A 15116-nucleotide genomic window follows, 5' to 3' on the forward strand; every position below is an offset into this window, starting at 1 on the left:
GGGCTGTATATCATTTTTTTCTTAATATAATTGTTTTATTGACATATCTTACACAATCCAATAAATCCATTCACATACAATTCTGTTGTTCAATCCCATATAGTCATCAATGCCAATGGCTCCCCATCCTCGACCCCACCCCCCTTCCTGTACCCTCAGTACATGTAGTACGATTTCTGCAGGGTTATCTGCCTTGTCTTTTATGTATCAATCAATCTTAAATATAAAAATGAACAAATGCAAATCTAACATGATTGATAAGGTAGAACAAACAACAGCCTTAATAATAAGGGGAGGAAATATTTAAGAACTAGCGGATAATTCATCAGTGCCATAAGCACACTGGATTGATCATCCTTTCCATGTGGCCCTTCTAAGAAGGAATGTCCAATAACCTTGCATGTGAGTTTTGGGACTCTTACATCTATGACCCAGTCACATCGAGTTGATTGAAGTGTTTTTGAACTTCCGATACCTCTTTCTGATACCTCTTCATGATCACTCACATTGTTGTGCTTCTTCCATGTGGCGTTTGTTGCTTCCCAGCTAGATAGCTGCTTGTTTAATTACAAGCCTTTTAGACCCCAGATGCTGTATCTTTTGCTAGTTGGGCACCATCAGCTGTCTTCACCACATTTGCTTATGCACCCATTTTGTTGAGCAAACGTGTCAGGAATGTATCATATAATGCCACATCATTAGAACAAATCATTCTTGTATTGAGGAAGGATTTCAGTAGAAGCCCAAAGTCCATCTGTTTTTTTGTTTCATGTGCATTTATATAAATATATGTATATTTTTATTTTATTGTTTAACTTTTCCTCCTTTTACCCATCATTCACATTCCAGTAATTCCTCTCAGATGCATTTCAACTTTTCAGATACATCACTCCTCACCATCCATTTTAGAAGACTTACTATTCCCTTGTACCCATCATTGCTGGCTCCCTGCTCCCCTCCCCGCCCCTCCCCTTACCCATCCCATACTCCCCAGAAACCATCAATCAGTGCCGTCACTATCTCTGTAAAGTTGCCTAACCTGGATTATTTGTATAGATAATCTCTCTCTCTCTCTCTCTCTCTCTCTCTCTCACACACACACACACACACACACCACAAATAGTCACAGGTCTAACAAGAACAATGACGTAGAGCAGATAGACAGCTCTATGTTTAGAGGAAGAAAAAGACATGTTAAAAATCATCATTCCGGGGCACATTTCTTTCATGATTACCTCTTCATCCTTGCAGCCTTCAGCAATCGTGTCTGAAAGGCGAGCATCCTGGAAGACCACATTGCTGTTCCAGCCATCAGGGATGAAGCGGTCTAGTGCCTCCCCCCCACCACCCCCACCTTATGCCTTTAGTTTTTCAGTGTGGTCCCCTTCTGAGTAATCCACATCCATTTCTGATGGGGTGCCAAGTGCTGCCCCCCACGTCAGAAGTCTACACTCCGGGTTCTTCGGGGTCTTCGTGGTGTCGCATGCATCACCGGTCTGTTGAGTTCCCATCCTGGTTTGGCCCCAGGTGGGCGGCTCAGGCGGGCTGCTCCCCTCACCAGTGTCTTCAGGGCTGCCCTCAAGGGAGAGGACTTCAGGTCTCGAGCTGAGGCCAGCCTGGCATGGTTACAGTACTCTGGTGGGTTGGCACCCCAGAATGAGGTCTACCCACCTCTCCCTTTCCTGTGGAACTATAGACAAGACCCTCCCCTTGGGTGGTTTAGTTCCCTGACACACACCCCACACTTGCCATTGTGATTCTTCCCCCACCCCTCTGTGGGCCTTAAAGAGAGGGGCAGGATGCCTTTCAGCCCCCATTTTCCCTGGGTGTGGTGCTTTCCACAAATGGACTTTTAGTAAGTTGGGCTGCTAAGAGCTAGAGGGGTTTTCTGTTGTTTGTCAAGCTGCACAGCAAACAAACAAAACTCCAAAACAAACAAAAATCTATCCTTTGTGTTTTGAAGTCACACACGAGTATTTTTTATCGTGAGGGGGGTATGTTCACATATTTCCTTCTCCTTTCCTCCTCCTGGGGAGCAGGCAACATGACCCACGTGGCTGAAACGCGTTAGGATCTGTTTCTCAAGGTTCTGGTCTGAACAGAAGAGAGGTACGATCCATTTAGCTGAGCTGCCTGTTCCATTTCTGATAGGCACTCTGGTACTATGAGGACGTCTTTAAAACGTTGAGAATGAGTTGAACTTGTTTGAGAGACGAAGAGGAAGAAATCGGCATCTCTGGAAATAATGGGCCAGGTTAATGAGTCTGATTTTCAGCCCTGCCAAGATCCTCATGACATCCAATGTCTTTCTTTGGGTAGTTGCCTTTGTCCCTTTTAAGATCAGCTCCTTTGAAATCGTTTGTCATTTTGCTCACCACTAGAAATAGCCATTTTTCAATCACAGGCACTTCAACAGGGTAGCTGGACATCAATGACAATTTTGCAAAGGGGCAAAAAAAGGGACAAAAGCTACCACTGGATGCAAGATGATTGTCATTAACATGTAAAGTTCTATAAACTCAGTCTGCCAGGGAGAAGTGAACTTGGGAGGATTAGAAAGCGTAACCCGCCGAGAATACATTGCAGATACACTTTATACGTGCTGGGCTGCTTGTAAAGCCAGATCGGAAGGAAAAGCAGTTCTTTTGTGTTCTGGGGCCGGGAGGGGTCAAACCATCAGAAAGGCACTCGCTCAAAGGAGGCATGGTGTGTGCACACTCAACCCCCAACTTGTGACAACAACGATAATAGTTCATTTCCAATATTAGAGAGCATTTCCTCCTGGGAATTCCTAAAGGGCTTCAAAACGATTTATTTGCCAAATAAACATATGCATTTCCATATACACTTAGACACTTGGAGGGCAAAGAAAACACAGCCTATTCTATATTGGAATAATGTCAACTATGAAGAGTTAAAAGTCCCTTTTGCGATCTCTCTCTAGCTTATTGCCCACCATTCTGGCCCTTGTCTCCCGGAGTAGGACAGTGGAAACATGCCTCACTCAGACGAGACCCAGTCGACTCTCCCTCAATAAACATTTTCCCAGCCATTTCGGTATCCATACCTCCCTCTTCCTCCACCCCAGACACATCCAGCCACCTGATTTCCAGAGGAATGATAAAACTAAATAATAACTGTTGTATTGAGTACCTATCTTCCTGAACCTGTTTTCCACCACAGTTCTGAACCCTACATGAATAACCCGGATCCTTGTTAAGATATGGGTTCTGGTTTCTGATGCAGCCCAATGTTCTTCAAGTCAAACAACTTCCTAAGTGAAATTGATGGTGTTGATCCATAGTGTCTAGAAGGCTTTATTACATTTATAGATGTAAGGGAAGCTATAAAAGAGATTCAAACAAAGATCGGTAAAGAATTAAATGATGTCGATTGGGTGGAATCTGAACAGCAAGTTTCGGAAAGAAAGAAAAATTGAGTCTTGGTTTATCTATTACTTATTGCTATATCACAAAATTATTGGTTTAAAACATCAACAGACATTTACCTTGATCATTCATCTGAAATTTGGGCACAGGTTAGCAGAGAGAGTTTGTCTCTGCTTCATATGGTATGACTGCGACAACATGATTAGACATTAGGGTCCACTGTCCAAGTGACTCACTCTTATGGTTGTGTCAAGTGGATGTTGGGCTTCATCTGCGAGCTCAGCCAGGGCTGCTGCTCATTGCTCGGTTCAACAAACCTTCCACAGTCTTCCTGGGCTTCCTCACAGCATGGTCACTGAGTCCCAAGCGCAAGTTTCTAAAGCGAACAGAACGGGAATCCATGACATTTTTATGACTTGGCTTTAGAAAACGCATAACGTCTCTTCTTCTACACTCCAAATACAAAGAGAGGACATAAGACTCTACCTCTTAAGAGGTTTCAAAGTTTCTCATCAAAGAGATGGGAAACATACATATGGTCATCTTCGTAAAATACCACCTGCCTTACCTATCTACCCCAAATATTTTTTGAACAAATGTGAAATTAATATACAAACTTCCCTAATTTGACTTCAGTCTTATTTATATGCATTTTGGGAAAGAGAATAATAAAGTTAAAATAGATTGAAAAAAAATTAAGGGACTAGCAAAGGAAAAATTATTATCTCATGAAGGTTTGAAAAAACAGGTGGAAAAGTGAAGCAGGAAGTAGAAAAAAGGAGGCAAACACCCAGAAGAATAGAAACAAAAATGCAAACAAATATAATTTATTTCCTTCTATTACTTTGGTAGCTATGAATTTATAGAGTGGGTACAAAGTAATTGATGGGAAGGCCTCCTCTATTGTGTACTACTGTCTTTGATGGAAAGAAAGCATGATTGGAGAACTGTGCTGGGGGACGATAAGACAGTTGTTTTTCTCTTTCAAGAGAAAAAGGTCACAACTGTGAGATCAGAGCAACTAGATGGTGCCTAGCTGTTACTGTCAGCTACTCTCAAAGGCATGACAATGTTGTTGTTTGGTGTCATCAGGTTGGCTCCCTCCCATAGGGACCCTTTACTCAAAAGAATGAAACTACAGGACCCTGTGCCCTCCTCACAATTGTCCCTGTCCCTGAGTTCAAAGGTAACCACTGTGTCAATCCATCTTGTTGAGGCCCTTCCTCTTTTTGCTGCCCCTCCACCTATCCAAACATGATGTCCTTCTCCAGGGACTGATCTCTCCTAACAAGATGCCCAAAGTCTATAAGATGAAGTCTTGGCAAGCTGGCCATACTTCTTTCAATACAGATAGTTTTCTCAGTTTAGCAGGCCATGGTGCTCTTGATATTCTTTGCCAGCATCACAATTCAAATGCATCGATTCTTCTTCCTTATTCAATGCTCAATTTTCACAGTCATATAATGCATGGAGAATACTGAGGTGGGTAGTTTATTGTGCCAACCTGGTCAAAAAGCACATGTGGGGTTAATTGAAGGGTGGAGGGATAAATGGCTCAGTGAGCCTCACCTTTCTAGATCTCAGGTCTCTTGCTTTGTGATAGTCGGACAAGAGTGCAGCTGCCTTAGCCAGTTCCCTGCTTCAGCTGGCAAGGCTCACTTCCAGCAAGACATCCCCGAGAAGCCACCTGGACCTACCCCAATGCAGCCCTGGGTGCTGGAGCAGCCGTGTGGAGACCCCTGCCAGTGCTGAGATACTTACACATTCACTGATTCGACTTTCTTCCTGCAGTTGGCATCACAGTGTGTGTTTTGAGAGATGGAGGAGGACTTTGTAGATTGGTGTCGGACATATGGGTTAATGTTAGACTTATGGGCTAGGGCAGCACCAGGTTGGGATGTTTTCTTGATGTGCACTTAACCTTTATATAAACTCTCTCTTATACATGAGTTTCTGTGGATTTGTTTCTCTAAAGGACCCAGACTAATACAAATACCAAGGCTTAGGTCAGGCACTCCTTAGTCCTCAAATGCTCTTCAATGTTCTAAAGAGGTCCTGTGCAGCAGATCTACCCAGTTGACAGGGATAACAACAGAACATCTTAGGTAAGATAAAAATGTGGAACAAAACCCAAAATCATTTTTTAAAAAATCAGACTTACTGGTTGGAGAAAGACTGGTGGAACCTTTGAACACCTTTAAAGGAGAGGCCTTTCATCACCCTTCAAGACTGGAACTGAAATGACTCTATGGCCCAACTTTCATCCAACCAATAGACAGGTCAATAAGGTGAACAATAAACCAGGAAGGCATGCACTCCTAGGAGCAGTCCACCACTCAAGATCAAAAGGGCATCGTTCACCGAAGGACAAAGTTCAGAACGATTAGGAAGAAGGAAGCATGGAAACAGGGGCACACAGGGAGAACGTGGGATAAGTGATGAAACAGTGTGGGGATTGCAATCAATTCCAGGAAGCAAAATCTGTATGAAGTGTTGAATGGAAAACTGATACTGTCTGTAAGCCTTCACCCAATTAACAAGAAAAGGCTTTTACAAGGTGGTGGTGGGAGCAGCCGTTTGCCCAGCGACAACAATCAAAAGGCAGGAAAAGATGGGGTAGAAGGACAAATGAAAATGGGAAACACAGGGAGGAAGTGGGAGAGCATTACTACATTTTGGGAATTGCAATACATATCATGAAACGAACTGTGTATGAGTTATTAGATGGAAAACTACATTACTTTGTAAACTTACACAAAAATCACAATAAAAAGTTTTCATAAAAAAAACCTATTCCAATAGAGGAAAGAGCTAGGAGGCAAAGGGCATTTAAAGAGGTCTAGACAAAGACATGTACATGCAAATATAGATAGATAGATAGATAGATAGATAGATAGATAGGGAAACAGATCTATGTGCCTATATTTATAGGTTTAGTATTAAGGTGGAAGAAAGACCTTGGGCCTCTACTCAAGCACTCCCTCAATGCATGAATACTTTCTTCTATTAAATTGGCATTCTAGAATGCTCACCCTCCCGACACAACCGCTGAAGCCAAAGCAGGTATACAAGCAAATGTGGTGAAGAAAGCTGATGGTGCCCGGCTATCTGGGGTCTTAAAGGCTTGAAGATAAACAAGCGGCCATCTAGCTCAGAAGCAACAAAGCTCACATGGAAGAACACACCAGTCTGTGTGATCACGTGGTTCCGAAGGGATCGATTATCAGGCATCAAAGAACAACAAATCATATCATTGGGTGCACGCCTCCATGATACGATCGCTGAGGACAAACAGGCACATAAGCAAATGTGGCGAAGAAAGCTGATGGTTCCCGGCTATCAAAAGAGATAGTGTCTGGGGTCTTAAAGGCTTGAAGGTGAACAAGCGGCCATCTAGCTCAGAAGCAACAAAGCCCACATGGAAAGACACCAGCCTGTGCGATCACGAGGTGTTGAAGGGATCAGGTATAAGGCATCATCAAAAAAAAAATCTTACCATAGTGAATGAAGAGGGAAGTGCAGAGTAGAGACCCAAAGCCCATTTGTTGGCCATTGGAGATCTCCTCACAGAGGGGTCTGGAGGAAGAGATGAGTCAGTCAGGGTGTGACGTAGCACTGATGAAGAATACAGCTTTCCTCCAGTTCCTAAATGCTCCCCTCCCCCCAATACCATGATCTGAATTCTACCTTGCAAGTGTGAATAGAGCAGAGGTTGTACACTGGTGCATATAGGAGCTAGGGTGGATGATACCTTCAGGACCAGGGGTGTGAGGGGTGATACTGGGAGGGTAGAGGGAGAGTGGGTTGGAAAGAGGGAACCAATTACAAGGATCTACATGTGACCTCCTTGGGGGACGGACAACAGAAAAGGGGGTGAAGGGAGACGCTGGATAGGGCAAGATATGACAAAATAATAATTTATAAATGATCAAGGGCTCATAAGGGAGGGAGAGCGGGGAGGGAGGGGAAAAAAAGAGGACTTGAGGCAAAGGGCTTAAGTGGAGAGCAAATGCTTTGAAAATCATTCGGGCAAACAATGTACAGATGTGCTTTATACAATTGATGTATGTATATGTATGGATTGTGATAAGAGTTGTATGATTCCCTAATAAAATGTTAAAAAAAAGAAAGAAAATGATGATGGCCACAAATGTACACATGTGCTTGACACATGTATGTATGTATGCATGTATGTATTATGATATGAGCCCCCAATAAAATGATTTTTTAAAGCCTATTCCAGAAGCATAATGAATCCAAAGATAAAGTCAAGGACTCTCTCAGACAATTATTATCATCATTCATGGGCCACAGATGCATCAGAGAGGGGTGAGGGCTAGTGCTGAGAAGAAGCAACTATACACCCTGGTCCACCTGCTACATTTGCCAACTTACATGTAGACTCAAAAAGCCAAGTTCTGTTCAAGTGAAAAATCCACTCAGGGGCTTTCTCCAGATGAGATTGGCATGCATAATAATCAAATCTCCTCTTCACAATGAGAAATGCTAGTTAAGGTGAAACAAGCAAACAAAATACCCCCCTGCTTATACGGATCCTCCTGCTTATATGGTGTCTTGCATGTTGACTCCCCAGGCTGCTTCGTTTGCTTTCTACACTCTTCTGGTAGGTATGAGCTCGTGGGGATTTAAAGTAGCATGAGAAAGCTGTGTCACCCTCAATGGTTAGCCCTCAAGGCAAGGTTTCCTGTGATGAAATAAGAGAGTAGCTAACCCGGCCCATCATACCAAGGCTTAGAAGTCAATGGTTCACACACAAATAAGTCCATGCAAATTTTACACTAGAATTTCCTTACTAACAAAACCACTGAGAATGCCTATGCACCAGAATTCCTCTTCCTTCCGGACTCTTTCTCGAAACATCTTTCCTCAGGCTCAAAAAGACAAGAGACTTTCCTATCGAGGCACTGTTGAATGGTACGTGAGAATGCTCCCGTCATGCTATTGAAGCAGTTGCCTGAAAGGGAGAAGAGGGAAAATTATCTGTATTCTCCATCCTGATTTTTGCCAAGGCAGATCTGTTCCTTGGGCGTACTGGACTTCTTCCCAGAAGAAAGATCTCAGTCTGGTTTTGAAATGAAACTTACCCACTGGTCAGGATGAATGGTAATAGTGCCAGGTTAAAAGGAGCAATTGCTGAAATTCACCTGCACCGAGGTCAAGAGAGGACTAACACACACACATACACACACACACACACACACACACCTCACCCTTTATGACCTAGTATACCAATTCCTTCTCATCCAGGGAAAAAGGCAGGGAGTCTATGGGACAGAGAGTTGAATGAGACTGTGTTGATTATATATGTGGCCTTGATCAAGTCAATTCATTTCCTTTCCTGTTACTACTACATAAGATTGGAATAAAAGTCTTTATCTTTTTATCCAATTGGAATCATCTCTATGGCAACTGGTGTTTTATCTTGCTTTGACTGTTGCCAAGCAAAGACGCTGCAAAATTCTGAGGATAATTCCACCAGAAACATTTATAGCTGGCATTGAAGACAGCATGTATAATCTCAACACACAAAGTTTAGAAATATGACTGGTCTTGCTACATTCATGAATTATCAAACTAGGATTATCACTAGGCACATTTTTCCTCAAATGTTAAAAGAAAATAGACATAAGATATGTAAAGACAAATCATGATTTTAAAAAAAAGCACTATTAAGTCCTAAACTGCTCAATACTCTTTTTCATTCTGTCCAGCCACAACTCTCTGTTTTACATCTCAGGCTTACCCACTGTGATAGTTAAATTTATTGTGCCAACCTGGTCTAGGAACATGTAGTAGTTGGAGATTAATCAGGTCACAGTTTGATTGGAGGGCAAAGAGATAAATGGCTCTGCAAGGCCCGGTTAATGGACAATTGTGCTGCTGCATTAGCTAGTTCTCTGTCTCAGCCTTTGTGTTACACTACCTGTGGGACAGCCAACCAGTGGATCATGTTGCTCCCATGCTGCCAACTGTTGCTGACTATTGCTGGCCCCCTGCTGTCTGCTGCTTGCTGCCTGCGGGCAGACTCCACAGTCTCCTTCCTTGACCTTGGACCAAAGCCTCCTCTGTGAGTTGAAGGACTTTCAGTATATTAACTCTTCCACCAAAGTGAGTTGAACTGAGCCCTCTGTACTGCTATGTGGACTAATGAGCTGTTATATTCCGTCTTGCTTTATAAACCTACCCATGTGACATACAATTTAACTGTTCAATCATATTAAGCTTTGTGCAATCATGACCACAACTTCAGGACATTTTCTTCTCTTACATAGTGTTGTTAGTTCCTATATCCCCCCTCCCCTTCCCTGAAATGTCCACAAGCAAGTATCAATCCAGTTAATGTCTCATAGACCCACCTATCCTGAATTTCATATAAGGAAAATCAAACAAAACAGACAGGAAGCAGGTAAACATCATTTTTAGAAACCAACAACAACTAGACAAAACAGAAAAAACCTCAATCAAAAAGGAGGCAGAAACTATTAAAGGCTATAACAACTTCAGAAGGAGTCGAAAAGGGGTATCACATGATAAGGTATTACATTTTAACCTAACTACATTTTCCATAATCAATTTAGAATGTTCTTTGTCTGATAGCCAGGCTATTTTTATCCCCTGACTAGGATCAGAGGACCTGCAACAGAGGCTTAATCCATGTGGGGACCCTGCAAATGGATCTCCTGTCATCTATAGCCTTCTGCAGACCCGTCTAACCCTCTATTTTACCAAGCATGATATACTTGACCAGGGACTAGTCTTTTCTCATAAAATATTCAAAATACTGGCATTTCAAAGTGTATGTTGCTGCTGCTGTTGTTGTTAGACACCACCAAGTCTGTTCTGTCATAATGACTCTACACAACAGAACAAAACAGTGCCCAGCCCCACATCACTCTCGCAGTTATGTCTGAGCCCATTGTTGCTGCTACTGTGTCGATCCATCTTCCTAAAGGTCTCCTTCTTCCTTGCTGCCTTTCCACGTGACCAAGCATGATGCCCTTTTCCAGGGACTAGTCTCTCCTGGTAACGTTTCCAAAGTATGCAAGACGAACTCTCATCATGCTAGTCTGTAAGGACCATTCATCCTGGCTTGTGCTTCTTCCAAGATCAATTTATTTGTTCTTCTGGAAGTCCATGGTACTTTCAATAATCTTTGTCAGCATCATAACTCAGCTACATCAATCCTTCATTGACCTTCCTTATTCAATATCTAACTTTCACATGCAAATGAGGTTATCAAAAATACCACGGGTTGGCAAAGCACATCTTTGTCCTCAAAGTGAAATCTTTGATGTCTAACACTTTAACGAGGTCTTGTGTGCATGGATTTCTTCACTGCTGCTTCTGTGAGCATCGATTGTCAATCCAAGCAAGATGAAATGTTTCACAGCTTCGATCTTTTCTCCATTTGTCATATTGATCCCGTTGCGAGGATTTTGTCTTTCTTTCCATTGAGTTTTAAGGCTGCAATCCTTGATGTTCATCAGCAAGTGCGTCAAGGCCTCCTCAATTTCAGCAAGCAAGCTTGTATCATCTGAATATCTAAGGTTATCAACAATCCTTCTTTTAACCCCAATGCCCCATTCTTCTTCGTATAATCCAGTTCCTCCTATTGTTTGCTTAGCATACAGATTGAATTAGGCTAGTGAAAGGGTACAGTACCTTTGGTTACTGCTGCTCTATTGGAACAACTTCCTCTTGGTCCATGTCCCGGGTCTGCGTGAACACAAGTGTCCTGGGATGCTTATTCTTTTCAATGGCACCCATAGTTTGGTTGTACCCGCACAGTGGAATATCTGTACAGTCAACAAAGCACATGTAAGCATCATTCTGGTATTCTGTGTTGAGACACAATTCATGTAATTTCAGCAATAATAGTCCTTGTCCCACATCCTCTTCCGTATCTGGCTTGAATGTCTGGCAGCTCCCTGCTGATGTACGGCTACAACAATTGTTGAATGCTCCTCAGCAATCTTACTTGCATGTTATCAATAATATTACTTAATTTATTAACTCGCCTTTCTTTAGAATGGTACAAATATGAATCTCCTCCAGTTAGTTGGCCAAGTAACTGGTTTTCAAATTTCTTGGCATAAAGACATGAGTGCTTCCAGTGATTCATCAGTTGCTCAAGTATTTCTGTTGATATTCTGTCAATTCCCGGAGCTTTGCTTTTCACGAATGCCTCCAGTACAGCGTCCTTCAGTACCATCGGTTCTCGCTCATAGGCTACCTCTTGAAATGGAATGTCCACTAGCTTTCTTTAGTACAGTGACTCGATGTGTTCTTGCCACCTTCTTTTGATGTTTCCTGCATCAGTCAATATTTTGCCCATAGAACATTTCAATATTGCAACTCAAGGCTTGAATTTTGTTCAGTTTTGTCAGTTTAAGATATAAGCATGTTTTTCCATTTGATTTTTCTAACTTTGGGTCTTTGCATGCTTTACAATAATATTTCACTATGTCTTCTGAAGCTTCCCTTTGAAATTTTCTGTTCAGCTTTTGCCTTCATCATTTCTTCACTTACTTGAGCTACTCTACAATCAAGCACAAGTTTCAGAGTCTCTTCTGACATCCACTTTGATCTGTTCTTTCCTGTCTTTTGAATGGCCTTTTGCTTTCTTTACATATTTTTTTGATGTCATTCGACAATTCATCAAGTCTTCTGTCACAAGTGTTCAATGTGTCAAATCTGTTCCTGAAATTCAGGTGTGTATGCTCAAGGTTGTATTTTGACCCGCGTGGACTTGTTTTAATTTTATTCAACTTCAACTTGAACTTACATATGAGCAATTGATGGTCTGCTCCACAGCCAGCTCCTGGCCTGGTTTTAGCTACTGATACTGAGCTTCTGTATCATCTCTTTCCACAGTCGGAGTCAATTTCATTCCTATGTATTCCATCTGGAGAAGTCCACATGGATAATCACCATTCATATTGTTGAAAAATGTATTTGCAATGAAGATCTTGCTAAATTCTATCAAGTGATCTGAAGCTTCATTTCTATTACCAAGGCCATATTTTCCAACTACTGTTCCTTCCTCTTTGTTCCCAACTTTTGCAATGTAATGATAAATAATTATCAAGGACTATTTTCATGTTTCAATTTTAGACTGGAGGATTTGGTAGACTACTTCAATGTCTTTAACATTAGCTTTAGTGAGTGGTATGTAAGTTTGAATAATAGTCATAGTAACTGGATTTCCTTATAGGGACATACCTGTTATCCTATCACAGACAGGGTGATATTTTTAAGATAGATTTTTAAAAAGCATCTTATTGGGGGCTCATACAACTCTTATCACAATCCATACATCCATCTATTGTGTCAAGCACATCTGTACAGTTGTTGCCATCATCATTCTCAAAACATTTGCTTTCTGCTTGAACCCTTGGTATCAGCTCCTCATTTCCCTCTCCCTCCCTTCTCCATCCTCCCTCCCTCATGAACCCTCCATAATTATTACTATTATTTTGTCATATTTTACACTCTCCAATGTCTCCCTTCATGCACTTTTCTGTTGTCCATTCTCCAGGGAGGAGGTTATATGTACATCTTGTAATCGGTTCTCCCTTTCTACCCAACCTTCCCTCCACCTTCCAGGTATCGCCACTCTCACCACTGCTCCTGAAGGGGTCCTCTTTCCTGGATTACCTGTGCTTCGAGTTCCTATCTGTACCAATGTACATCCTCTGGTCTAGCCAGATTTGTAGGATAGAATTGGTATCATGATAGTGGAGGGGAGGAAGCATTTAAGAACTAGAGGAAAGTTGTATGTTTCATCATTGCTACCCTGCTCCCTAACTGGCTCATCTCCTCCACGCAACCCTTCTGTAAGGGGGTGTCCAGTTGCCCACATATGGACTTTGGGTCTTCACTCTGCACTCACACTCATTTACAATGATATGATTTTTTGTTCTTTGATGCCTGATAACTGATCCCTTCAACACCTCGTGATCACACAGGATAGTGTGCTTCTTCCATGTGGGCTTTGTGATCTTTTCATGTCTTATACTATCTGAAATCTCCCTTTACCCACTTTTCTGGTGTCCATCTTCCTGGGAGGGGGTTATATGTAGATAACTGTGATCAGTTGCCCGTCTCTCCCATCGCCTTTCCCTTACCCTGCTCGTATTTCTACTCTCGTTATTGATCCTGAGGGGTTTATCTGTCCTGGATTCCCTGTGTTTCAAGCTCTTATCTTTACATGCTCTTGTCTAGCCAGATTTGTAAGATATTGGGATCATGAGAGAGTGGGGAGGAAGCTTTAAAGAACTAGAGGAAAGCTGTATATTTCATTTTCTGAAAGGGCATGCCCAGTTTCCTATAGATGGGCTTTGGGTCTCTGCTCCACATGCCCCCTCATTCACAATGATATGATTTTTTTTGTTCTTTGATGCCTGATACCTGATCCTATTGACACCTCATGATCACACAGACTGATGTGCTTCTTCCATGTGGACTTTGTTGCTTCGAAGCAATATGGCAGCTTGTTTATCTTCAAGCCTTTAAGGCCCCAGACACTACATTTTTTGATAGCTGGGCACCATCAGCTTTCTTCGCCACATTTGCTTATGCACCTACTTTGTCTTCAGCAATCCTGTCAGGAAGGTGAGCATCGCAGAATGCCAGGTTAATAGAACAAAGTGTTCTTGCATTGAGGGAGTACTTGAGTAGAGGCCCAATGTCCATCTGCTACCTTAGTACTAAACCGAAAAATATCTGCACATAGATCTATTTCCCCATCATCACATATAAATATATTTACATATGTACATGCCTGTATTTAGACCTCTATAAATGCCCTTTGCCTTCTAGTTCTTTCCTCTATTTCCTCTTGTCCCACTATCATGCTCAGCCTTCATTTGGGTTACAGTAATTCCTCTCAGTTACATTACCCTTGATCACGCCCTACCAGGCCTACACCCTCCTCGCCATCGATTTTGGATCATTAGTTGTTCCCTTGGCTTTAATTCTTTCAAAGGCAAAACATTAAGATTTATCAGGAGACTGATAGGCAAAATATCAGAGACTATAATAATTGTCATGCCAAAAATAAATATTTTTTCAGTGTCATATTATTTATAAAACATCTTATCCATCATTTTCTTGTCTTCATTTTATATCAATCCTTATGAAGTCCGTTTTTACAAAGGCTTGAACTTGGTAAGTTGATGTCATCAGTCATCTGTCAAGTTGTTGCTCTGTGGTAGCTGTGTGTTGCTGTGATGCGGGACACTCGGCCACTAGTATTTAAAATACCAGCGGGCTCTCTCACAGTGAACCGGTTCCTGTGGAGTTTCCTGACTAGAAGTTGGAAGAAGGACTTGGGGATCCACTTCTAAGACTACTAGCCAGTGACCGTCGTACAAGTTGTAATGAGCATTATCTAACATTGCCAGAAAATAAGACATTCAGATTGGAAGACACTTGAAATATGAGTGGGAAAAATATATGCATAGAATAAAGTCAGCCGTTAATGACACAGATGGAGTAAAACTTTTAAGACCTTCATTTGTTGATGTGCCCTGATTCCAAATGAGAAGAAATACCTGGAAATATCCATTAAGAATTAGATCAAGGGGCTTAAGTGGAGAGCAAATGCCTTGAGAATGATTGGGGCAGGGAATGTATGGATGTGCTTTATACAATTGATGTATGTATATGTATGGATGGTGATAAGAGTTGTATGAGTCCCTAATA

This window comes from Tenrec ecaudatus, chromosome 2 (genome assembly GCF_050624435.1).
Source record: "Tenrec ecaudatus isolate mTenEca1 chromosome 2, mTenEca1.hap1, whole genome shotgun sequence".
Taxonomy (NCBI): Eukaryota; Metazoa; Chordata; class Mammalia; order Afrosoricida; family Tenrecidae; genus Tenrec; species Tenrec ecaudatus.